This window comes from Megalopta genalis, chromosome 5 (assembly GCF_051020955.1).
Source record: "Megalopta genalis isolate 19385.01 chromosome 5, iyMegGena1_principal, whole genome shotgun sequence".
NCBI lineage: Eukaryota > Metazoa > Arthropoda > Insecta > Hymenoptera > Halictidae > Megalopta > Megalopta genalis.
Window position 1 is genome coordinate 22690244 of NC_135017.1, and position 24621 is coordinate 22714864.

The 24621-nt window shown below is 45.0% G+C and overlaps 1 protein-coding gene across 7 annotated transcripts in view; it reads right to left on the reverse strand.

The window, feature by feature from the left end:
• The window catches only part of Antp (homeotic protein antennapedia), a 211282-nt gene that overhangs the window by 34358 nt on the left and 152303 nt on the right, over window positions 1-24621 (reverse strand). The gene's annotated exons all lie outside the window — the stretch shown is intronic.

Consider the following 24621-nt stretch of genomic DNA (forward strand, 5'->3'; position numbering starts at 1 on the left):
TGGCCTCTAGTTAACAAAATGGCTCCTCCCTGGGATTTCTTTGCCTCTCGTTCCTAGCTCGCCTTTGCGACTACCTGAGGAAGACTGAAATTCTCAGACTGAAATTCTCCAGAACAGAACTTCCCCAATTTAATATCCACAATATACTCGACCTTTTCAAAATATTTAAATTACAAAAGCATCATTTCCGAATAATTAAAAAATCGAACATCTTCTCGTAGTAGATAAAAAGTGAAGAAGCTCCGAAACTGTAGCGGAAATAAGAGTCGAATAATTTTTCCAGGAAACACGGGGAAATTTGAAAATGTAATAAATTGTAAATTTGATCTTTCGCAGCTAAAATAAAAGCTTCCAGTTGTCCACGCAGAATAAAAACGGATGAAGCTTACAATGTAGTGTATTCAATCACCACGCTACAAGGCAAATTTATTTGAAAAGCCCCGATATTTATGATATATGAAAGAACCGTTCCGCAAACAATTGACCGGTCAAATTGTTATAGATTTATCAGATTATCCTCACTGTCGCTTACAAAAATAACCGCTTTCAATTCTCCGCGGAGCGATATATTAACACAGAATATTTATATTAGAACTTAAAAACCGTATTTGTTCACTACAGCAGCATTGAATCGCGCGAACAATAATTTCAAAAGCACGCGCGTTAAAACGAAAACCGTTCGATGTCCATTTGACATTTGTCGCCGCATTAAAGAATCGATAACAACGAATCGCGCCGCGCGATCGATTCGGAATTCACGTCGGAAATCGGAAGCAAAAAAAGAAACAAACAAACAAACACGACCGAGATATTTTGCGAGGGTCATAAACGGCGCCGGCGAATTTGCATACGGCCATCGTGTTCCTCGCGATAAACTAATGGACGCTAATCAAGAGACAAACCGTCGTCGGCGCGGTAGGTAATCGAAGAGCCGCGGAAGCCCCGAAGTGCCGTCGAACGGAGCAGATGAAATGGCCCGATTATGTAAACGGGGGCGATATCACGGCCAGCCGGTCTACTAAAAATTGTTGGCTCGTAAATGGTGGCAGGATTTGACGTTTATGGGGCCCGTAGCTCGTGCCAGCCGTTCGCACGCCGTAAAACACTCGTAAACTAAAGGAGCTCGTAAAATGGGAACCCTCGAGCGAAGCCACCTACGGCACCGAGGTCCCGCGAACAGAAAAAAAAAGGAAAGAAACAGAAAATTGTGACCCAGTACTCCTGTGTTCCGACCTGGTTCCATTAACACGGAATATCCTGCTCCTTTCGCCTACGCGCATTAGCTGCAACAGCTAATTTCATTGTTAACATCTCCATCGAACCAGACGTGTAATCATTCCGTGGACTCTCTAACTACGAATAATTTAAGATAATCATTTGAATCTCCATGAGAATATGTACCTGCCACTTAATTGTCAGCACTGAAATTCTATCCACGCGAACGTTAGCGCGTGCGTTTAATTGTTTAATTTTTCAATGAAAAAAAGAGAAGAAAAAGAACGGTCGGGAATGTAAAAAAAGATTCTTGCGAATGACTCGATCGTTCGTAGCCGTGAAATCGTCCAAACCGCCCACTCTGTAACGTTTAAAAAACGCGAGAGCTAATTGCCCCATTGGCGAACAAGCCGAAACGTAGAGCGAACGATTTCCCACGTCGTAGAACGTATTAAGCAACGATAATAAGCGGGAACTCGGGCCGCGAACGTAGCATTTAATTCCGTATCGTAATAGCGAAACGAATATTTATAGTCAATTTCCCTGAATACGTCGGTATCGTGTTAATCTAATTAGCGGTTAATCGCGGGCCGTATTCATCGGTGTTAACTGTCGGGCTATTTAATTGAAAAACCGCGTTGTAATAACCGGATAAGCGACGAAACGGGACCGGTTCGGCGGAGAGTGACGCCTAACGGCCGGAGAATTTCACGACGGCGGCGATTCAAGCATCACGACCCAATTCGCTCGGCCAATCCGAATGGAATAATTATCTTGCTTTTTCCTGCCTAATAACCGCCTTCATTTGTAGCAAATTAGCTGCTCAGCTGCGCGTTTATCGCCGCCAGAAATCGGGCTCGCCTCCATCCTCTTTAAACGCCGCTGCGACCAGCCGCGGGCGACGACGCGACGCGAGGCGACGCGACGCGCGGAAGGAGATGGACGGGTGTATTGCGACGGGTAATTGTTCGGTGAAAAAGGGAAAATGCATCGCCGGTTTCTTGCGCAATCGCGACAGAATCGAAAGAATTTCAACAGGACGGCCTTTTTTCCCGGGTTCGGTTTCACTAATTGCGAGCTTGCTTTCGTTTCGAATCCATTTTCGGATTCCTCTCGCTGGTCTGCGCATTCTGTGCGCTGTGTTCGGCGGAACACCGTAACAATTCCGTGCCGAAATTCGAGGAAAGACTTCGGAATAAGTTGTACGAACGTGAAGCGTTTTTTTTTAAATAAAAATACTGAGTTTAAATGAGCACACGGAGCGCAATAATCGGCGTACAGTTGCAGTTCGCGAAGAATTGTCGCAAAATGAAAGTAAAACTAGTACATACAATAGAACTAATTTCTGTTTTTATTTAATATATTGATATAAATGTGAACACTATTTCATTTGCAACAGGACAGATACTAATAGAGTAATGCTAATATTTAAATATCCTTTTTAAGTCACAATGAAATCGAAAACAAAATTCTCAGCTGAAATGATCGTGGAGAAAATTTACAAACCGTTTCAATTCCTTTCTACTATACTGAAATATACTTTTAAATAGCTCGTAAATCAAATTCTATCCGGGTGCTCAAAGATCCAGATTGCCGTCGGAGGGTTGACGCTCCATCGATGTTCCGAACAGCGTAATTATGTACTCGGTTTCGCGGCGACGCGTAGGCGAAACAATTTTTCTGTGCGACTAATCGCGAGCCCATTAAGATCGCGATGATTTCGCAGCACCGGGAACGGCAGAAGTGGGCTCGAATTGCTGTGAATCCAGATTAAATGGAACGAGATAACGGCGAGTCACTCGCGGTCTTATCGTTGCATCCCTTCATTGCCGCAATGCTTCGCCACCTCGATGGAGCCCATAAATCTGCAAAACCACGGAGCACGCAGCACACAAATAGAATGGAATGCGTTCGCGCGCGCGCGCGCTCGACGATGTTATCTGCGCGAGAGCGTTTTCGCGCGTCGTAAAACATGGACAAAATCTTTCTTGGAAGACCGACCTCGGATCGAATCGACGCGACACCCCGGCCCGGGTTAGATCTCGTTACCGGAAACGCGGGTGACCAAACGCGTTATCTGGTATTCCGCTGAGCTATCCGCGCCAAATGGCCCTCGGGCAACTTGGAATAGTCCTTGGGACGAATATACTCCAGCCGTAAAGCGAGCAGACCGTGAAGATGCGCGAAACTGTCGGCGCTAAAATGAAAGAACTGTGGAGAACACGAAGATAGATTCGAAAGAGCGCAGACCCAATGGAAGTTCAAGGACGGAGGACCTTCAGAAAGGTTTAATCATCGATTATGCGAATAGAATCGTACTGAGCTTTGATGGAAGATGGCTGATTAAAATCGTGAATGTGATTGTTAAGAGAATTGCAAAGTGTTTCAGGGTTCCCGATTGTTTCTTTTACAATTTTCTTGGTACTATAAAAACGTTTTCGTCTACAATTTTCATATGAACTTCTTCGTGCAAGCATATACTATAATAAAAATCGTAGAAAGTTTAGATAAATCCAGTGTTGTCATTGTTATAAAATAATATACATTAGTCACGTTTAGGGCGCAGTAGTTCCTGTGTTAATAATGTGGTTTCAAGCTCTCGTTGAACTTTCTTTTCTGACACCTTGTAGAAAGATATTGTACTGTTTCAAACATTCTACATTATATGAACAATGAATTATAAATTTGTATTATAATATAGCCTAGATATTGATGTTACAAAATAATTTAAGCCTCCCTAGTCAGCGAACTGGTCAACTTTCCTGGCATAATCATGTCAGCAATCATCGGAATCAAAGAGAAGCACCTAGAACCAAGAGACCGAAGTACTTCAGACATTTCGCATCGTCTGTACAATAACTTACACTGTTTAATCGATAAACAGTGAGTCAATTAGCTCCCTTAAGAAGCCTAATGTCTGCACTTTCATCGAAGGTATCCCAGCGGCACCACAAAAATATCGCTCGCGACGAACAGAACTAGATTACAATCTATCTAAAAATATCAAACAGCCTGTGAAGCCTTCAACATAAAAGATCTCGATAATTTCGAAGAAGAACAGAGACTTTTATTATCTCCCTGGACCAAACCCAAAGCACTAACCACGCATCCAGCGCGCGAGCAGCAGCCACGGACCGTGGAATTTCGAAACACTTAAGAATCCTGCGAGCAAACGGCACTCGGGTACCGGATCCCCCAAGGAACCAGGACACGGAGTTCACCAGGACGTGCTGAATATTCCATGAACAAGTTGACCGAGGAGCAGCTAGATAATATTCCAGGTGTTCGGTATTCAAAACACAAGTATCAAATTTCCGAACTGCGGAGCACGCCTCGAGGACTTGGTCTTTCCGCGGGGCTCCCTTGGAAAGTCGGTGGTGTCCTCGACAAAGAGTAGAAAAAGAAATGGAAGAACAAAAAGAAGACGAAGAAGACGAAGAAGAAGACGAAGAAGAAGAAGAAGAAGAAGAGGGATAACGGAGAGAAGTCGAGTGCGTCGAGGGAAATCAACGAGGGATACCGTTATGCGTTAGGTGTCCAGCTGGCGGAAGGTCGAGCCGCCAACTAAAGGGTGGCCGCGATCAAGGTTTCGTGCGGACTGCTCCGAAAAGGATCTATATATCCTGGGCCCGGCTGCCGGTGGTCTTTGTGGCGCGCACACGGACGCACGTGACCAGGTTCGTGCGCGTTTACGCACGCAGGTACCGCGGCACGCAGCCAGGAGACCGGTGAACGGAGAACGGGCACGGCAGCGGATCAGCCAAATGCTAACATGCATATGCGATTAGCATAATCGAGTCGGCCTGCAGGAAACCAGTTTGCAAGGCCGCTCAAAAGCCGGCCGCCCAATAGCTTATGCCGCTCTACGAGCGAGCCGGCGAACCGACGAGGACCGGAGAGGATCGGAGCGGAGAGGAGCGGACGCCGAGCGCATCCGTAATTCCATTTCCCCTACCGATGCGGCCGCGTTCGCCTTGCATCCAGTCAGCTGACCGCAAGACGCCGGTCCCGGCCCGATCGAGCCCGTCGTTCCCGCTCCTCTCGGCCCGATCGAGGAATTCATTGGGAATCCCGCGAGTTTGTACCGCGGATCTCCGCGTTGATTAGGCGCAAGATAGAACCAACATGTTGCAGAGGCTCGGCTGCGTTTCTTGCATACCGGTCCGAGGGAAAAATCCCAACAGGAGCAGTACCTGCAGATCCGCCTCGCGGATACGCGGTATCTCGTCTAGGAACTGGTTCTAGGGACTTTGATGGCCGGCTTTTGGTAATTAACAGTTTAGCTGCCGCGCGCATGGGAACAGGCCGTTTAATTGCTGCATTGCGTTTGAGAGAAGCTCGGAGGCTATTTCTTTCGTACAACGATCTTGGAAAATGTTCAGAGATCGTGTAAGATTGCTTTAATAGATTGCTTTGACAGATTGATTCGTTGATTTGTAGAATTGAGAAACTCTTCGTCGTTCGGTTGCGACTTTTAGAGCAATATGTAACTGCGCGCAGGCGAAGTGTTGCACCGGTTGGTATCTAAAGTGTGGATGCACTCCGGTCTATTTCGGTAACCCTGGTGTGATGATAACTTCGTAGATTCGTTTAGGCCACTCGGATCTAGCATCTTGCGGAGATCTTAGACACATTCTTGCACATTACCGAGGATAACACAGATCTACTTTGCGGAGTGGTCTAATTTTGCTGCTTGGGAACTGCTACTCCCAGGGTAGACTTTACGGGCCCGATAAACTCTCGTTAATTAACCGGCTGTAGTATCGATGCATTTGGGTTATCTTAGCGACGGTGATCGATGATTTCGTGGATGTTCTACATAGATCTACGGAATCCGAAGATATGAACGTAGGGGTGAACTATATACTTATTGATCGGCCGCTCGTTGCCAGATTCGTTGGAGGGTATCTTATACGGTCCAAAGCAACCCGGATTATTAACAATTATAGAGCTGCACAGAATTTTGTAGCAGCTTTCGTGCCAATACATTTAAAATTGGCACTAAATCTGTTGCATTTTGTATTTGAAAGTTGTTGAAATTATAAAGAGTCTTTACGCAGGAAATGATTGAATAAATTTCTTAATTCAAGCACGCATTGCAAGCAAAACAGGAAAATGTCCAAATCGATTCAGAATTGTTGACATTATACAGAATCTTGTGTAGGAAATGATTAAATAATTCGTTAATTCAAACGCAGGTTGTAATAAATACTGTAAAATGTGTAAATAAATCCAGCCTTATTCTAAAATAAAGTTTTTAAATTAATAGTACAGTAGATTTAGCGTTAAACATTTCGATGCTTGCCAAAAGTAGAAAATATCATCCCTTAACGCAACTTTCGTTGATTTATTTTATATTTATGTTATATCAATAAAATGCAGAGTTTGTAAGTAAAACACGAGCCAGTAAAAGGCATCAGAAGATTTAACGAGTAGGGTAAATTTTCCCTAATTTTCGATTATTCAAGTCTTGCACCTCGTTCTTATGATTATTGACAATCGGCAACTATAAAAACGAACTCGCGAGGCTCGGATGATCGTATCTCCTCGTCCCAAATTGTCCATTTTCGCTTAGAAGTTCAAAAAAAATTAGGGAGAATTTACTGCACTGTAATGTTACGTCTATAATGAATTCCAACGATTAGAGTACGTAAAACGATCCCCTATCGGCGTCGGCAAGAGTTCAAGAATTATTTCAGCTGCTGATTATTTCAAAGAAGAATCAGATTGCGAGCGGCGAGCGTATTTAATAAACAGAGATACGGCCGCGCGGACCTCAGGGGAGCGCGGAAGTTCTGGTTAAAGGGAGCCAGGCAGCCCATGGGGATGAAGAGGGTCGAAATAGTCGGCCATGAACGTCGCAGATAAATCCCGCCAGCGTTCCACCGGCCGACGATATGTATTACCACACCCCCGGCCCTTTTTTTCCACCCCCGTACACGCGTTTTTTCCTGTTCGTTTTCAACTTACTTCGGTTACAGCGTCAGCTACCACGTTTCGTTCCCCAGCCGCCACCCCCGCGGCGGCTCAATTCCGCACTCGAGATTATCAACGCTCGTATTTTCCAACGAGCCGTGCGCGGCCGCCGTTTTTGTTTTCCCGGATCGAGGCACTCGAGGCTCGATAACACGATTCGTAAATATAGTCCATTCAATGGAACCCTTATCGAGCCGTGTCCTAACTTGCCTCGACGTTCAGGAAACGCGTTCGCCGTTTCGCCAACCGGCGTCGATAACGACGCGCTCGTAGAAACGAATCCAGTATTTCGAGAGACTAATGTATGATCCGCAGATTATACGGGACGCGCGCCGTTGACATCTTTAAATATTTCACTGCGCGGAAATTATTGCGAGCCGGATCTGATCCCATGAATTATGTGCCTCCTTCGATCAGTCACTCTAATTTATACGACAGGACAGCAACGCAGTGAACGCGGCCGATTGACAGCGTAAGCGCGTGTCGTTTCGAAAAATCAGCCGACCGGCCGAGATCGCTCTCGAATGCTGCTTCGTCGGGGATATTTCTCTTCGGTGTCTACAATTGTCCCGGTCCGGAAATTCACCCTGTAAATATTAATCCTCATCCCCTTCCGTTCGCTCTCGCGCGCATGTTCCGTGCCGTTCAAACATGGGAACGAAAAGTACACTGAAAAGCGGTTTCAAAATATTCAAGAAAAATTTTCGTCAGGAAGATTTTCACCCCTTTGGTCCTGGAACGAGCTCCTTCTATTTTTCGGCAGTGGTAACAATGCGGAGTTCCGATGTAATATTTTATAATATTTTGAATATATATATTTTGAATATATATATTTTGAATATATATATTTTGAATATATATATTTTTAATATATATTCAGTATTTATTTACGTGTTCCCTGACAAATTGAAAATTTTTTGAGATCGTCGGCGATCCTAGGGGGTCGTTCTAGGGTTAAATTAGACGCGTTAAACCGCGATATATTAAACGAATACAAAATCAACAAGATCGAAAGATGGAACAACGAAGCTCCCGAATTTCAACTCCGAGAATGAACAACCGAACGATTAACTTTATAAACGGTGAAACGGAATGCAAAGCGAGCTACGTGTCCGGAATCGATGAAGAATGCATTAAACAGGTACGAGGGATGAATTCGCAGTGGTGTTTCGCGGCGAAATAAATGGCGCATTTCCACGGGAGAAAATCGAGAGCGCCAGAAGTCAAAGCAAAGCGGGAAGAAGATCGATTTCGCAGGGCGCAGAGGCTCGGCTCGAGCGCAGCCAACAACGGAACGGACACCGTAAACAGAGGGTCGTGGAACCGTGCGAAGAGAAAAGCACCGGCAGCCGAGGATTCGCTCGTTGACCTAAATGAGCTGCCCGAATATTGCGTGGCTCCCTCGCAACGGGGTGCCTCGGTATCTAGAACTGCCCCGAGCCACCTTCAAAAGCCTAACTTTCACATTTTTTCGGCAAAACATTTTTGTCTACCGTCCGAAATTTCAGTCGGCCGACTTTCTCTTTTGGTCACGCTCTCGTTTCGACGAGTCGAAGGTCCTGCGACTTCGGAAACGTTCTTTGGAATAGGAGACGATCTAGTTTCATCGACTGCGTCTGCATCTCGTGGGTCGAAAACTGTCTTAATTCGGCGAAATATTATAGGCTTGGATAAAAAAAGTTGAAGAAACATCGTTCTTTTATTTTTTGTTTATCATTCCAAGCAATTGTAATGTAACATAATTTTTGTATGCTCATCCTTAACTCTTTGACGTACTTTAACGAGTCCAACGCGTAATGAAGATCTTAAATAATAATTTCGTATAATATAATAATAAATAATAGTACAGTAATGTCTCTCTAACTGACAATCTAAAGAGATTGTACACAAAAATGGACAATTTGAGAAGAGAAGATGCGATTATTCGAGCTTTGCGGTTTGTTTTTATAGTCATGAATTGTCAACGATTATAAAAACGAGCTGCAAGGCTCGAATAATCGTGTCTCCTCTTCCCAAATTGTCCATTTCTGTGGACAATCTGAGCGTCAATTAGAGAGACATTACTGTATTCTTTCGAGTTGGAATAAAAATTTGTTCTTTTCTCCAGAATATTTAAGCATTCAAGGAAATGTGGCTACGCAATAAAAACAAATTTCCTTCTTCTTCTAAGAAATTATTACAATCGAAAAACTACCAGTCACCATAACTACGATGAAAATGGTAAAAGTTTAAGGAAACTAATCGGCCTAACATCTGAACAAAATTCAACTCATTTGGACCAACGTGGAAAGAATTATTCTGTTCGAAAAGGTGTGTGTCGTTTCAGTAAATATCGCATATTTCGAAATTAGCTTAGTGCAACGCACGATTCGTTTAAAGTTGCGTGGTACCGCGGCGGCCGGCATTATTCGGTTAAGGGTTGAGGTTTAAGCTGTAATCGTTTCTGTAACCGGTTTCGGTGTACATCGAGATAACAGCTTGTTCTCACGTTCCAATTAAGTGCGCGACACTTGGCGTTATTCTCGTTATGTAAAAAAGGTCTGGTTACCGACGCGAACAGTTTTCTTCTGATTGCTTATCTCGTCCGTGAATCGATCTTTAGAAGAGGTACATACAAATTTTCGATCGCGAGAACCAGCCGAACCCGTTTCTCCCGACAATCGTTATAATAGTTTCAAAATTATGAGTCTACGCCGACCAGCGCGTGCTTCGTGAACACTTCTGGCAGGTGAATTTTTGTAATTTGTTCCCGCGGCTCCGCGGACAGGCTTGTCGATGCTTATCAGTTTAATCGCGAGGTGACAAGACTACAGAAACTTTCCGAGCAGGTCTACGAGCATTTAGATTCGCCGACGATGGCCCGGTCGCCTCTCCTAAAGGAAGTTCAAACATTTAATTTACATAATTCGCTGGGAAGAACCGAGCGGGGGGGAACGCTCGCGAAGAGGCAACACCTTGGCGCGGACCACACCGGTCGTTAAAAAATGGTAACGGAGACACGCGGATGCTCGTACATATCGCGCACGAAAGCTAGACCAGATAGTAATCGCGGCCGACGGTATTGCGTACATACCGGTGCATATAAAACGCGCCGCCATTCCCTGAGAACGGCGAGTTTCACTCGAGCAGAGAGGTTAAAAGTCCGAGACAAGGTTTCTCGAAATCTAGATCCTACTTCGTTAATAAATGCCCGACCGGGACGCCTACTATCTCGCAGTTCATCGTCGAGTAACGAAAGTTTTCTAAAGGGCGCTTTTAAAAGTCGCCCGGAAGATAGAGGAATCAAGATACCCCCAGCCGAGAAAATTGAGCAACAACGGTGACTCGTTTCCAGCTACTTTGTTGCGACCGAAAGAGAATTTCGAAACTTTAACTTACAGTGGTGGTTTTTACTGTAAAGAATCACTGCGTCGGTGTAACAAATTTTTATTATAAATATGTGTTGCGTTAGAGATTTAATAGAAATTTAAGTTAATTGATTTTAGATAAGAGTGATTTTTAATGAACTTCAATATAAATGTCATTTAAATTTAAATGTACATTTTAGACTATAATGAATTTTTAATAAATTTAAATATACATTTTAAGTTATAATGAACTTTTAATAAATTTAAATATACATTTTAAAATATAATAAAATTTTAATAAATTGAAATATACATTTTAAATTATAATGAGTTTTCAGGTGTTTCTGGATTTTACAAAACGATCTGTGAATAATGAAATTGGGGTGAAAGTAGTCTTTTTAAAATACTATTCTTTTACCTATCGGAAGCCTGACAATAAATTTTTGGAAATTTAACCGAATAAAATTGCACTTGCAATTAAAAATTGCTAAGGAAATCTTAGCGGTTCGGTAGATGATCAAAAATAGGAGACTTCTCCATTTTCGAAAAGACAGTATAGAAAAATCTTGTAACAATTAGGATTATAGAGAAAAGGTCGCGGCAATTTCCGACGATCTAAAGCGGATAATTTGAATTCATGTTGCAACTTGTTTTCCGGAGGGACAGCAGACTCCAAGGGTTGTGTGGAAGCGGCCGGATAATTCATAATTTATGGACGTGTGGTTGACCGATGAGACGAGGCCTAAACGCGCTCCTGAAACACTGGGGTAACGTTCGTTATCCGCAACCTTAAGGTTCACTCGTTGGGAGTGGTAACAACCCTCGAGGCCTTCATTAGAAAGGGTCCAAAAGCTTTCAGTTACCACGGACATTCGCATCGTTACACCTTGACCCTTTAAATCCTCTTTCAACCGCCATTGTGTCACTTATGATTTTGGGCTGCGGCCATCTTGAGGGTTGGAAGAAGAATGACTGACACCGAGAACGGAAGCGAAACACTCGAGGAGTACCCTTCTATTATACAACCCTAATGGAGTTAGATGACCTTTTAACCCCTGTAACTGGATATCTCTAAAACTTTTGTACGAATATTAGAAGAATGAAGGGTAGGATATAAAACATAAATTGTACTGTAAAAATGTAAAATGTAATGTAAAAATTTTAAAAACAACCCTTACGGTTGCAGCTAAGCGGCTTAGTCATAGAAATTTTTTCAAATATGTCAATGCCTGACTTTAAACATTTAAACAACCCTCTACCGTCGCACTAAGGTTTCTTAATTCCTCCGAAGTTAACCCTCTTTAGTCGAACTTTCATTTCAAAATAGATGATATAATTTGTACGCGATCTTCAGACATGAATTAATCACGAAAATACAATTTTCGAAAAAGATAAACTTACTCTGTGGTGTGCAGAGAGATTTCAAAATCGCGATGCATAAGCTCGTTGATTACAAAGGAAGACCAACAGAACACGGCACGACACGGTGGCTAGAAATTAAATGAATTTAAAGGACAAATATGTAGCCTCGAAGTTAGAACGAGTTATAAAGGGTTGCGTAGCAATCGCCGCGTGAATAATCGCGACGGGGCAGCCGAAGAAATTTCGGAAGAAGCTGAAGGGGGTGAGAGTTTAACGATCAATGACATAGGGAGCGGCGTACAGCGACGCGTGTTTTCGCGCGTAACAAGGCCGGTTACCGAAAATTACGAAAGGTGAGCCTTTATTTCGTCGCGAGGGAGCTCGGTCGAGGGGCGCGCGGGGCCGGAGGGTTGCCTATAAGACCGGCGAGACACGGCGGAGAGTGGAAAGTTTTGACGCCACCCTATAAATCAAGCGGCAGGCTCGCTCGCTCGGCCGGAACGTTGTTACGGGCTCACCCCGGCTCGAGAGTTTCGCTCACCGTATGTCTCCTTCGCTCTCCGCACAGACAGCTTGTACAAGGTGAGTCAAAAATTCCAACAGTCTCTACCACCCCCGCCGGCTCCTCACGCTCCCCTCGGCCGCCACCGACTTTGAAATAATTACCCCGGGGTTAATTTATGTCGCGTCTGCGGCCCGTCGCTGCGCGGGGGTGGAGCGGCGACGCGTTTTTCCGAATTAACGCGCGAGACAGAAACCCCGCGAGCAAAAAATTCTGCGCCGCTGATAGTCGGGGGAGGGTGGCAGACCACCGATGGGAATTCGAGGAGCGAGGGTTGATGCTGCTGAAAACAGGGTGGATCACCGCGATCGGGGATTTTTAGAATTTGCCCTTCGAGCTGGAACAATCGGAATTTAATCTTTCGCCCTCTCGTTGCTTCCGAAGCAACGAAGGGAGAAGCTTTTACATTTATATATTTTTATGCTTGCGCGTTGCGTTAAACCGGCGTTATCTTCGACGTTCGTTTTTGTAAATTATTGCATTAAAATGTGGATCGGCAGAGACCTCGATAGCCTACTTTCGCGTCGGGTAAAAAAAGTGATGCAGATAGTGTGTGTTCGCGAAGCTAATTTTTCATATCTCCGTCGGCTGAAACTCGCCACCGCGCTTGTAATTTCAGCTTTATCTCCCTTTTATTATCGTGCTGCACTTTGTTGACACGCAATAAACGCTGTACAATTGTGATATCAAGGGGCCGCGTTATATGCATCAAGGTTGAACGCGAAATGTTTCGAAACATTACGGAATAATTCTTAGTAAATGGAACAAAGGCGAGAAGGAACAAGAATAACGAAATGTCTCGTATTTACTTCCTCCCTCGATTAATTTTCTCTGGATACAAAACGCGCGACAAATTATTAAAAAAAACATCTCGAACGGAATAAATTACGTTCGGAAAAAAGAAACATTATTCGCAGTCATCGGCACGCGGACATAAACAATCTGCCACCTGTTAACATCGATATAGATCCGGCCAATTTAAACAATTTCCCGAAACAATCGCGTCTTTTGTCTTCGCGATAAAAATCGACGACACTCCTCCCAAGAGCGTCGAAGGTCGTCGAACCTTTCACCCACGAGACGGCGCATTTTTCTTTCAGCCACCGGAAGCGGGAAACAAAGAAAAAGAGGTCGCAGAAAAATAGGCGAATGCAAATTGATCGGCGTCGCCGGGAGACGGTGTGCTCGCCAGCGGCGCCGATATCGCGAGCCGATAATCGCGAAAATGTCCGGCACGAGGGGGAACGTTTAGCTCCTACACGTGTCGCGGACGTTGCGTGCTCGCGATTGGCTGCGGTGTCGCGCGTTGCCCGCAGCCGCAGACATTACACAATTAGCGGATATAATTAGCAAAAGGGGAAGTCGATTATCTCGGATCGGCACGGCGGCGGTGGTGGCGGCGAAACGTCGGACTCCCGCGCTTTAACGCCCGCTATCGTTTATCGAGAGGAAACACCTTGCCTGCCCCCGTCGAATATTTCATCGTCTGGAGCGCGGTGCGTCGAGGATATTGCCGGGGATATTTTGAATAGATCGAATACCGATACGGCCGGCACACACTCCGCGCAGAAATCGAACCGTCTCCCGCGTACAGGTGGCCGGCGTGCCCGCGAATTCCTTCTTTCCCACCATTTTCCCCCTTTCTTCCCTCGAAGCCTTTTCTTTGTTCTTCGGGCCATCGATCCGGCCAAGAACCTCTTGTGCTCTTGATTGCTCCGTCTGCGGTTCTACGGCAGCGTTCGCCATTATTCGGAATTTTTCGAATGAATATCTGAGAAAAACGCTTCGATTTATCCTAAATCGAATAAATATTTATGCGAGATAATTATCCGAGTGAATTCCTTTTGGTCGAATATCTTATTCCAATAATTCATTATTCGACGTAAATTGTGCTATCTATTACATATTATTCTCGTGATTATTCGTTGGAATAATGCGAAAAAGCAATATGGAAGAAATAAAAGACGGTTTATATTCTATCATTTTTATACAAATCGATCATTTTCCGTACGAACTCCTGGACGAATAAATACTTGCTCGAATAAAATCGCATTCGAACGAATTCTCGTACGAATAATATCTTATTCGAATAAGATGTTATTCTAATGAAATCTTACTTGACCTCGAAAACCCATCCGCAACGAAGCTGCATATTAAAAAAATGAACAACAAATTCGAGAACCATCGGAGCAACTTCGAAATCAGGCTAACAACAATGCACAAGAAGAACGGGGCGTCCTGAAAGCCGCGGGGACAGCAACCCCCGTGGCCGGGATAATCGAAGTAAGATCAAACGGAGGGCTGTGTTGGCCTTGGTCTCCCGGAGGAAATACGTTTCCGGTGGATGGCCTGCCGTCGTTGGAAGTCGCGTGACAGACAGAAAGTGGCAGAGAGCGTTGGAGAGAGAAGGGATCGTAGGGACGAGGGGAATGGAGGATCGGCTCTGCGTAGGAGCCGGGCGAGGTTGAAAAGGAGGAAATTGGGTGGAGTAGCCGTCGGTGGCAGGGTGAGAAGCGAGGATTCGGCTAGCCGGCGGCGTGGAGCGGTTGGCTCGGGGGTTGGTATTGGATGCTGCCTCGGCGAAGCTCACGGTAGGGGTAGTTTGACAAGTTGACAAGAGCACAAAGGCCGCGGCGGAGCCGCATGGACGCAGGGGCGGCGGGGCTTGCCAGAGAGGGAGAAACAGAGACCGCGGGAGAGCGGAGGACAGAGAGGCGAGTGGAAGAGAGAAGAGAGACGCGTAGAAGAGAGAGAGAGAGAGAGAGAAAGAGAATGCGGAGAGGCGTCGCGACGCTCAGCGTCCGACGGAGGGTTACCCGGACAGTGTGGTAGGGGGATGAAAGCCCGGCAGATCCGACGCCGTGAACAAAGGACGCCGGCTGGCTTCACCCCGCTCCGAAACGCTGGCTCTCTCGGACTTTCGGAACGAGATCACCCATACACAACCGGCGACGGCGACGCGCCACTGTGTGTACATACCGTGGGGGGGAAGGGGGGGCTAGCAGTTCCCGAGTTTGCTTGCTCGACCCGATAGATACGGGGCCGGGCCTAATATCGAAAGTTCCTGGCTCAGGCAGAAACGGTGCTTAATTAAATCGGAAGACCGTGAGAGATAACCGGCCTCCCATGCCCACCCCTCGCAGCACCCAGACGACCCTCCCAGCAGCACGGAAAACATCGAGACCTCCAGACCGCTCGCGCGGAAACCTGACGATTACTCGAACGTTATTTCCGATTGTACATTTCCAACAACTTGTTTCGAGCACCTTACTTCGTGAAACAATCTTCATCAAGCGTGTACGTCGATTTATAATATAGCTGTTCAATTTGCTCTTATGGGCGTGTTGCGAGAAAGAGGCTATAATTTGTTTTGCGCGATTTAAGTATTCGCGATAAGAATGTACAAGGCTTTGAGCCTTAGTTTTTAAGCCTTAGCCTTAAAAACATTTATTACGGACTATGAGTATTTTTATTTGTGGAAAGCATGGATTTATGTTTGAAATTCGGACACTACGTAATTTATAATTTTTCTCTAGGAAGAGATAATAATTATACCTCTCAACTTCTACATAAAACTACCCCTTGTTTCACCGAATCCTAAGTCTGTGCCAAAAATTAATTGTGCCCAAAATGTATTGCATTAATGTTACATTAGGGTTAAGGTTACGGTAATGTTATAAAATGAATGTCATAACATTAATGTTATTAAAATTAAATCAATGTATGGATGCCGTCGTCGAGGGGTTAGAACTTGCCATATCGTAATTCTCGAAAACGTTCACGTTTCTTGATCGATTTGTATTTAATAAATTGCTAATGTATGAAATAGTCATAACAATATAATAAAAAATACAATAAAATATATATAACGTAATAAGAAAAAATAATAATATAATAGTAAATAATAATATAAAATAGAATATAAAATAACCCTACACGAATGAAACGAAAACGGTGACACGGAACGAAAGTATTAGATCAAACGGGTTTTTCATGTAGCAACAAGATGGACTCCCAAGCGAGTCAGTTTCCCGACCAGAAAGAATCCATCATAGTTTCTAATAGTCCATCGAATGGATTCGAAAACACGAGCGGGCTCGGTCACAAATCTTCGGCCGATTCGCCTGATCGATTTAGCGGTTGTCGAAGGCCCACCCCCCCGCCCCCCGATCCCATTGATGGTTCTTCGGGTCCCCGTGGCCGGGACCGTGTCGAACGGCGCGGATCAATGGAGTATAGCGATCGTGGATCGCTACGGACCGGGTTCCGCGGTTCGAGAGCGATGTTTCTAATGATCCTCGCGGCGGTCTCGATCGCGATAAATCATGCTAGCAGCTCGTAAACCGTGAGGGGGTCCGGCGTACATGTATCAATGCGGCCACGCGAGCTGCCGGGGCCTCCGTGGGGGCCGTGGGGGGCAGATCGGGGATAGGGGAACGCGGAAAGAGCCGGGTACACAGTATACATCGTGGCGGAGTTATGCCGCGGTATGAATGGAACGCTTTTGCGGAGCACGCCTTACACACGCGGTGGTTAGCTGAAATATTTATTGCCTTTCGAACGGGTATCGGCCGGCCGCGGTATGCCATTGTGGAAAATCATTCGAGTTGTTCACGGCCACGGCTCGCATTATTCCCTTTTTTACCCCTGCCGTTTTTTCGACCGCGTTACGTTCCTTTTCGATCGGCATTCGCGTGGCCGATGAGCTTCTCTCGAGATCGGTGCACGACGACGGTGTCCTTTGATCCTGGAGAGGCTACCGCGGTTTCAAGAATCGTCCGGTAGGCTCTCGAATCCGTCTCGTTTAGGCTCAGCTGTGCTGCGATCCTCGATTAAGACGTTCGAGTCGTCAAATTTTTCGTAACGGATAATTTAAAGCTGAATTAATTCGTAGCAACCGTATAATTTATTTCGCCTGTTTTCTTAACATTTCGACATGCGTGGATTACATTTTAACCCTTTGCACTCGGGTGGTGACTCTGAGGCACCCCTAAAATTTATTACATCACGTTCTAACGTAATTTTTATATTAACAATGCTTGGATTTAAAAAATTCTTGAAAGTGTAACTGTTCTGTGAGTCACAAAACTCAACTTCGTATGCATAAAATACATTTTGTCATATAAAATGAAAATACTATAAATCAGAGAAATTATTATAGATCTACGGTTGAAATAGCTTTGAGTGCAAAGGGTTAAGACAATCTACCCATTCATGTATTTCAAGTACTGTTAACCCTTCGCTATACTTGGACACGTATGTCTGACTCGTGATGGAGATCTCTAGTAATAATCTGTTAAGTATGAAAATGTCATTCCTTCGATCTTTTTCAGTCGGAATGAAATTCCGTTCTTTCGTCAATTAAGTACTCAAGTGAACGTAGATACACGATTAACATAAATTTTCTTTGTCCTCTAAAAAATGATTGAGAGAAATTAAGATTACAGTTGGATGATTTCAAGTTCGTTTTGAAAAATACGTTACAGTGTCGCCGTTTAAAGGTATTTTATATTATAATATATTACAATTAAATTAAAAGATAAATTTGTATATAAATTATAAGACATTAAACTGCAAATTATCCAACAGAAAAGGAAAAGGCAGCAGGGTAGAAGAAACGTCACTATGAGCCGATGATGCACCGCCATGTTCGTTCCGGCCGAGCAAGATTGCAAACCCGCGACGAAAGAAATATCGGCTGGAGGTGCTAACAGTATAAATACGGTGAGGATGATTGATTGGACGTCGGATAAGAATGTTTATACCAGTTGTTTCGAAAGCGTGTGAACGAGAGCGTGACCAGCAGCTATGTTTCAGGAAACATTTGTACCCCTTTTGAAACACGAGTAAAAGTGCGAGCCGCGCAACGAACGCGTTATTGATCGCGATCTGTTACAGTTTTACCTATGCATTTACGATTCCATTCGATCGGCAACACATCGGAGATTCCAACGTAGAAAACCGCTGGATATACCCGGGATTTTTTGGGTCACTGATTTATGAAGCAAGCCGAGAAGTTGTTTCGAAAGAAGCCGAAGGTCAGTTTTACGCGGATCATGCGGCTGATTAGGGGGTTCGGATGGTTCTCTCCTCGGGTACCCCAAAATTAACAGAAATCTGCGGAACAACGCGCCGCTGACCTGGAATTAACCGAACTCTCGCTATCCGGGGAGTTCCGAGAATGAACCACCGTGGTTCGCCGTGTCATTAAACCGCGATCGAGTGGTTAATAATCCGTTACGAGAACCAAAGATCCACAGAATCTAAATCCATTGAGGTATAAATACGCCGGTGCGTCGGCGGGGAAGCTGGCTGCTGTGTACGAATACCACGGATAAAACGCGAAACGACAGGCCATCTTCGATTTTTCCTGGTTGAATCTCGACCTTTCGTTTCGACGCGTACAGCTTCCGGCAAAACCCGTTTCACCGAAGAAAAGAACCTGTTCGCGGTGATTCTCCGAGAAACATCGTGGTAAACAATCCTCCTAATTGCTTTTCACAGATGTTAATTGCTAGCAAAAAGTCTGGTGTAATAGCAACAGTACTTTACATATTCAGTCTCGATGACTGGTACAAGACATAATAACGTGTTAATGCTCAATTACAGGATTAAAAGTTACAAGAAAATTGAAATGTTCGAAGGTTGGATAGCGGAGCCGGTTATTGTGGCGTGAGCAATTGCGTGGGTTTGATTACGGGCAAAACTGATTATATATATATTTAACGAACAAGATGTATTAAATGTTTTCATTCGAAATAAAGAACATGAACGAATACAAAAATTCTTTTATCAAAAAATAAACAAAATGAAAGAATGAAAGAATTTTTTTTACGAAACTAAACGACACAAAAGAATAAAAGAAACTCTTTTCATTCGAAAATAAAATAAAATGAAAAAGAATGGAAGGATATCTTCGTTAAAAGATAAACGAAGTAAAAGAAGACAAAAATGTAATATGTCTTGATCTATAAATACAATGTTGATTCTTTCATCTTGTTTACTTTTGAATAAAAACATTTAATATGTCCCATTCGATAAACGTAAAGCACAATTATGCACGAACGTAAACCGAAGATTGATTTTCCGCGGAGATCTATGAAAATTTATGGCTCGTAAGCTCCGACGAGCGTATTAATGCCAGGGAAAAATTTTTAATTTGAAAAAGGATTCAAGTTCTGCAGGAAGCTGGGCCGATGGCAGTCCGAATGAATAATCGTTAATTTATGCGGAAGGCCGAGACATTTGCGCTTTCTGGTCGTTCCTCATCCCCCTGTGTAAGCTTCTCTAAGCTACTAGACACCCCAACACCGACCTCGCGGCTACGAATCTACTAAATCAGAAGCGCAGCGAAGCGTCTTCACCCCGGAATAGTCTCGGATCACCCTCGAATTCGGGTTTCGCCGTAGTTGCCACCTGAAGGTGAGGCAAAGTTCAAACTCTAGTCGACGCTGTCTACAAAGTGGGAACTCGCGAAAGGTCAGCACCGTTGCTACGTGGGCGACTCCGCTATATAGCGATTATTACAAGCCAGTCGACCTCTCCCTTCGTGTAACCTCCATGATCCGTTGCGCTAACGACACGGTTCGATCGGCCATTAAAGAAGGAGAATTGCCGGAGCCTTTCCTCCTTCGAAACCGCCGACGCTCGAGAACGTCCAGCAGTTTAACACTTCCCCGCGCAACTTTGAAAAGTAAATACACAATATCTTTTACCAATTACCAGGAGAATTTCAAGCAGAATTTTATCTCGTACTCGTATGCAAAGCGTACAGTTATCTATAATTGGTCAATCAACATGTTGAAATGCTTCAGATAACATTTTGACGGCGACAAAATAATTTGTTGCCGATTCGCAATAAATGCAAATTTCAAACTCGATATTTTCCACCTCCTGCGGAAGGAGAATATCGGTCAATGTCGAGAAACTTACGTCAGACGAACGATTGCTTATCGCGTTGAAATGGGTTAGATAATTCGTTGACAGGTCGCTCGATTAAGTTACCGATTTGCAACACGGTGCGCGCATCCAGGAATGGCCGCGGCCGGTGCAACGAATTAAATAGCGGAGCAATGGCGCCGCGAAAAACCTAACGAAGGGAAGTAAGCAGTTAACGAACGCGACGCATTGACTTCTAATGACTGCGTTACGTGTCCGCGAACGGAACGAACTGTCGCGCGTCGTCGTGCCGGTCGATTGTCCGTTGTTTGCACATTGGAAACGGCACACAGAATGGCATATTTGCGCGCGCGCGCCGCCGCCGCCGCCGCCGCGGTCGCTTGAAAACGTGTTCCTCGCATGCGACTATGTTGCTGGCCCGCATTCTTTTCCTCTTAACAAATCTATAATTAACAACATCCACCGGCGCGCGTATAAATTCTGCCTTTCCGCGTTTCGTCGGAAAGCTCGCGCGCGTTGCGCTCGCCTCGTAATTTGCTACCAACCTGTTGCGGTGTCATCAACATTTCTCCCGATTTTTACTCTCGCCGGCTAGCCAGCATTTTTTCGCCGAACGCGTCGATATCGGCCGCGAAACTGCTTTCGGCGATGCGCTGGAGAATTCGCGAGGATGTGCCACTTCGTCGAAAGCCGGAGAGAGACGTCGCGAGGCGTCGTGAGGCGTCGAGAGAGTTTCGATTTTTGCGAGGCCCCGCGTTAATTTATTAGAAAGCGGTACAGGATAGATCGCGCCGGCTTCAGATTTATTTCAGCCGAAGCTAAAAGCAACATTCGGAACACGGTGTTTCTCATTCCACTGTCAACGGTGGTAGCGAAACGTTGCTGGAAGGTGATCGATGCTTCCTGCGGCAGCCACGATTTGTTTCGCGCAGTATCGTTTACATCATTTTCGTGTCGAAGAACGAACGTTCGTCTCCGTGTGGCGAGATCAAAGAATCTTTCGACCGAGACTGATCTCGTTCTTTCCGGAGCTTCGTGGCGGAATACGCGAGCAGCCGAAGTATTTTCGGATGGTGGCGGGAATGGGTTGAAAAATCGTATTATGCAATTCGGACTAATTTTAGAGGGAAATTCAAACACGTTCGCTGCAAAGTTAGGCTACCTGTTCGAAATATTGCGGCACCTCGATCTCGAAATTTCTTTGTTGAAATCACAGAATCGCAACGGAAGCATTGTTAAACACTGGATTTACGAAGCACTGAAGACATCTCTTTTATATTAATTTATAAAAATAACAGTAAGACATTTATTCTGATTTTTAACTAATGTTAATCCAATATTTGTTATAAGTATTTCGACGGGTTCCGTAAAGCCGTTGTTAGATCACAAAAGGGACAAGATCTACCATAACTTTACAAACGAAAAATATGCTCAATGATTTTGTCTAGCTGATAATTGGAAAGAATCAAATTGACACGACATCGAAGAACTTCTCCAACCCCCGGGAAGCAAAACTTCCGCCGTGAATGAAGGAAACCGCACACAGGTGACTGAATTAATAGGATCGCGGGCCAAACATTTTTCTTCGAAACGATCGCTATTAATTTTGCGGCGATTATCGCGCACGCGAAAACGTAGTCGCGTTTAATCGGCTGTAAACGCGTTCCTTAACACGCCGATTCCCGCGATTATCCCCCCGAGGATTAAATCCGTGACCCTCGTCAGATCGAAGGGTTCGGGTTAGCTTCATTAAATATTTATGGGGTCGCGATACCATATCGAAACGGTTCCACCTCTCTCCGCCACCCCTTTACGGCGGGACCAGGAGCGATCCGCGATTCCAATCCAAACTTTTCTCGGTCTTTGCACACTGCGTACGACAAAAATCCAAGGAAACAACCCTCGGCTTCTAAAAATGATCGTCGAGTTCCCTCATTTTCATCGGTCTTGCGGTCTTTGCACCCTCGAACTTCTCAAATCCGATTGTTATATACATAATACTGTCCACAGAAAAATGCAGAAAATTAGAACCGATTCAATTACCCCATTGCCGTACCATTGTTGCCGTTACCAAAATAACAAAACCGAATTTATTTAGATCTTTCGCACTGTTTTTATAACGTAAACTACAACAGAGAAATTTATTCAATCGTTTCTCAAGAAAGACTCTTTATAATTCCAACAATTTGAAAACAGAAAATGTGAGATCGGCCATTTTCACCGCAACGGTGCTGTAACGATTAGAACTTTCTCGGTTGTAAGAATTTCTTCGAAGAAATTTATTGTGTGGCTTCATTCGTTCGAGTGCTCAAACATTGACGATAAGAGACAGTACAGCAAGCGTTTAAACCCTTGCACTAGGATTTCTTTCACAGCTGCTTTAATTAGCACTTCTTCGTACTTAATAACTTCCCTGATAGAACGAGGCATTCTTTGTTTCTCGCATGTTCCGATCCGCCATCATTCCTAGATTTTGTTAACAGAAGAATCGAATCGTGTTCCGATTTAGAAGAAACGAACAGCATTCGTATTTAGTAGATTATGCACGAAATCTTCGTCGCGAATCGGACTCGTCAAAATACGGCAAGGGTTTAATTGCAGGATCGTCGCAGCTCGCGTGCGTTCCCAGCCCTTGTTGAGCAACCATCGACGCAGTACAGTCGCTACGGCAAAGTGTCGTGCTCCAGGATGGTCGCGTGCTGGCCGGGATTCAAAACAGCCCGGCAAGGATGCCGGTTCCAGGAGATTATGCAAGACGCGTCTGTTATCTGTCCCAGGTAAAATAAGGCAAGCGGGCCCCGGGGTGCGTGTCCTTTGACTACCGTGCGTTAACGAGCTGAGCCGTTCCGTGCCACGTGGCAGCCACCGAACGCCGACGGACCGTTTGACCTGCATTTCAGATTTTAATCCGAGATAATGCGGGGGTGCCGCGCTCCTCGCTGCTCTCGGCCGGACATTTGTCTTCGCGTTCCAACGGCTTCCTAGAGATAACCGTTCCGCTGAGACCGATGGGAGATCCCACACGACGAACGCTTAGCGTTACGCTACCGGGGACACTGCCGGATAATTGTTTCGGTGTCGCGCGCGGCCCGCTTCTCAGACTTCTTCGGGCTTATGCATCATACATGCACTTGCCGCGCTGCGAGGTCACTGAAATCTCGGGCTTTTGCTTGGACAGCTCGAGGGCTGAACAAAAGTGGTCTAATTTCAACGGGGACATGGTGTAAAATTGTCTCTTCTCTATTATGTTACATTTCTTTTTTATTTTTTCTTCGTCGATTTTATAGCAAATCGTGAGATAAGCGGTTTCGCATGGTTATCGGTTGTTCAAACGCGACTCTGTGCTTTCTATCACGAATTTAGAGAACCTGGATCGACTCGAAGGCCGAAAGTTCTGCGAACATAAGTTAGAAGTGTCTGCAATTCAATAAACTTAGAATCTATTTGCTGACTTCTTAGAAAAATTTTAGATAGGCCGCGGATTTTCCAGATTAATAACTGAACTACGAATCTTTCTTTCTTTAACGTTTCGGTAAGTTGAAAGTAGCACCTACCACTTTTACTATAAAAGCATAAAATCCGCAGTCCGTTAATCAAAAACATGAATAGATTAAAACCATTCATACCGTTTCCTGCGACACCAAAAACGATTATAGTTCGCCTCAATGTTTCCATCAATTCTTCTCCGTCCAATTCCGTGGAACTGCCGATCGATTGACTGTCCCACCGTGATCATACCTACGCCAGAATCATGCTATCATCTCTCTATCACACGTACCTGTCTCCGTCACGAAGCGTCCTTGATGACACGATCCTATCGCAGCAAGGATCGCGGACACTCGCAGCGCGATCGCAAAGTAACAATCACTCGCGCGAGAAACTCGATTTTCTTCGTTATCGACTGATTAACGTGAGACCGAGCTCGAGAGAGAAGACAAGAGATGGATGGATAAAGAGAAAGAGAGAGGGAGAGAGAGAAGCGCGCGGAGACTCGGTCGTCGTTATCGCGGAGCGTTGTCGACCGCGAAAACCGGCGACGCGCTACTGCAACGCGGCCAGACTGTGCAAACACGCCGCCAATTACGCATACACACCTCTATCGATACACGTTGGGAAACAACGCGGCGAACAACGCTTTCCCCGGCGCACTTCGAAGCCAAGGAACCTCGCGGCGATAGCGGAACAGAATTTTCCCGGCTCCGCTTGGATCCGCTCGCACGACCCGGCCACGATAATTGCTCGCGTGCTTGTTGGGACCGA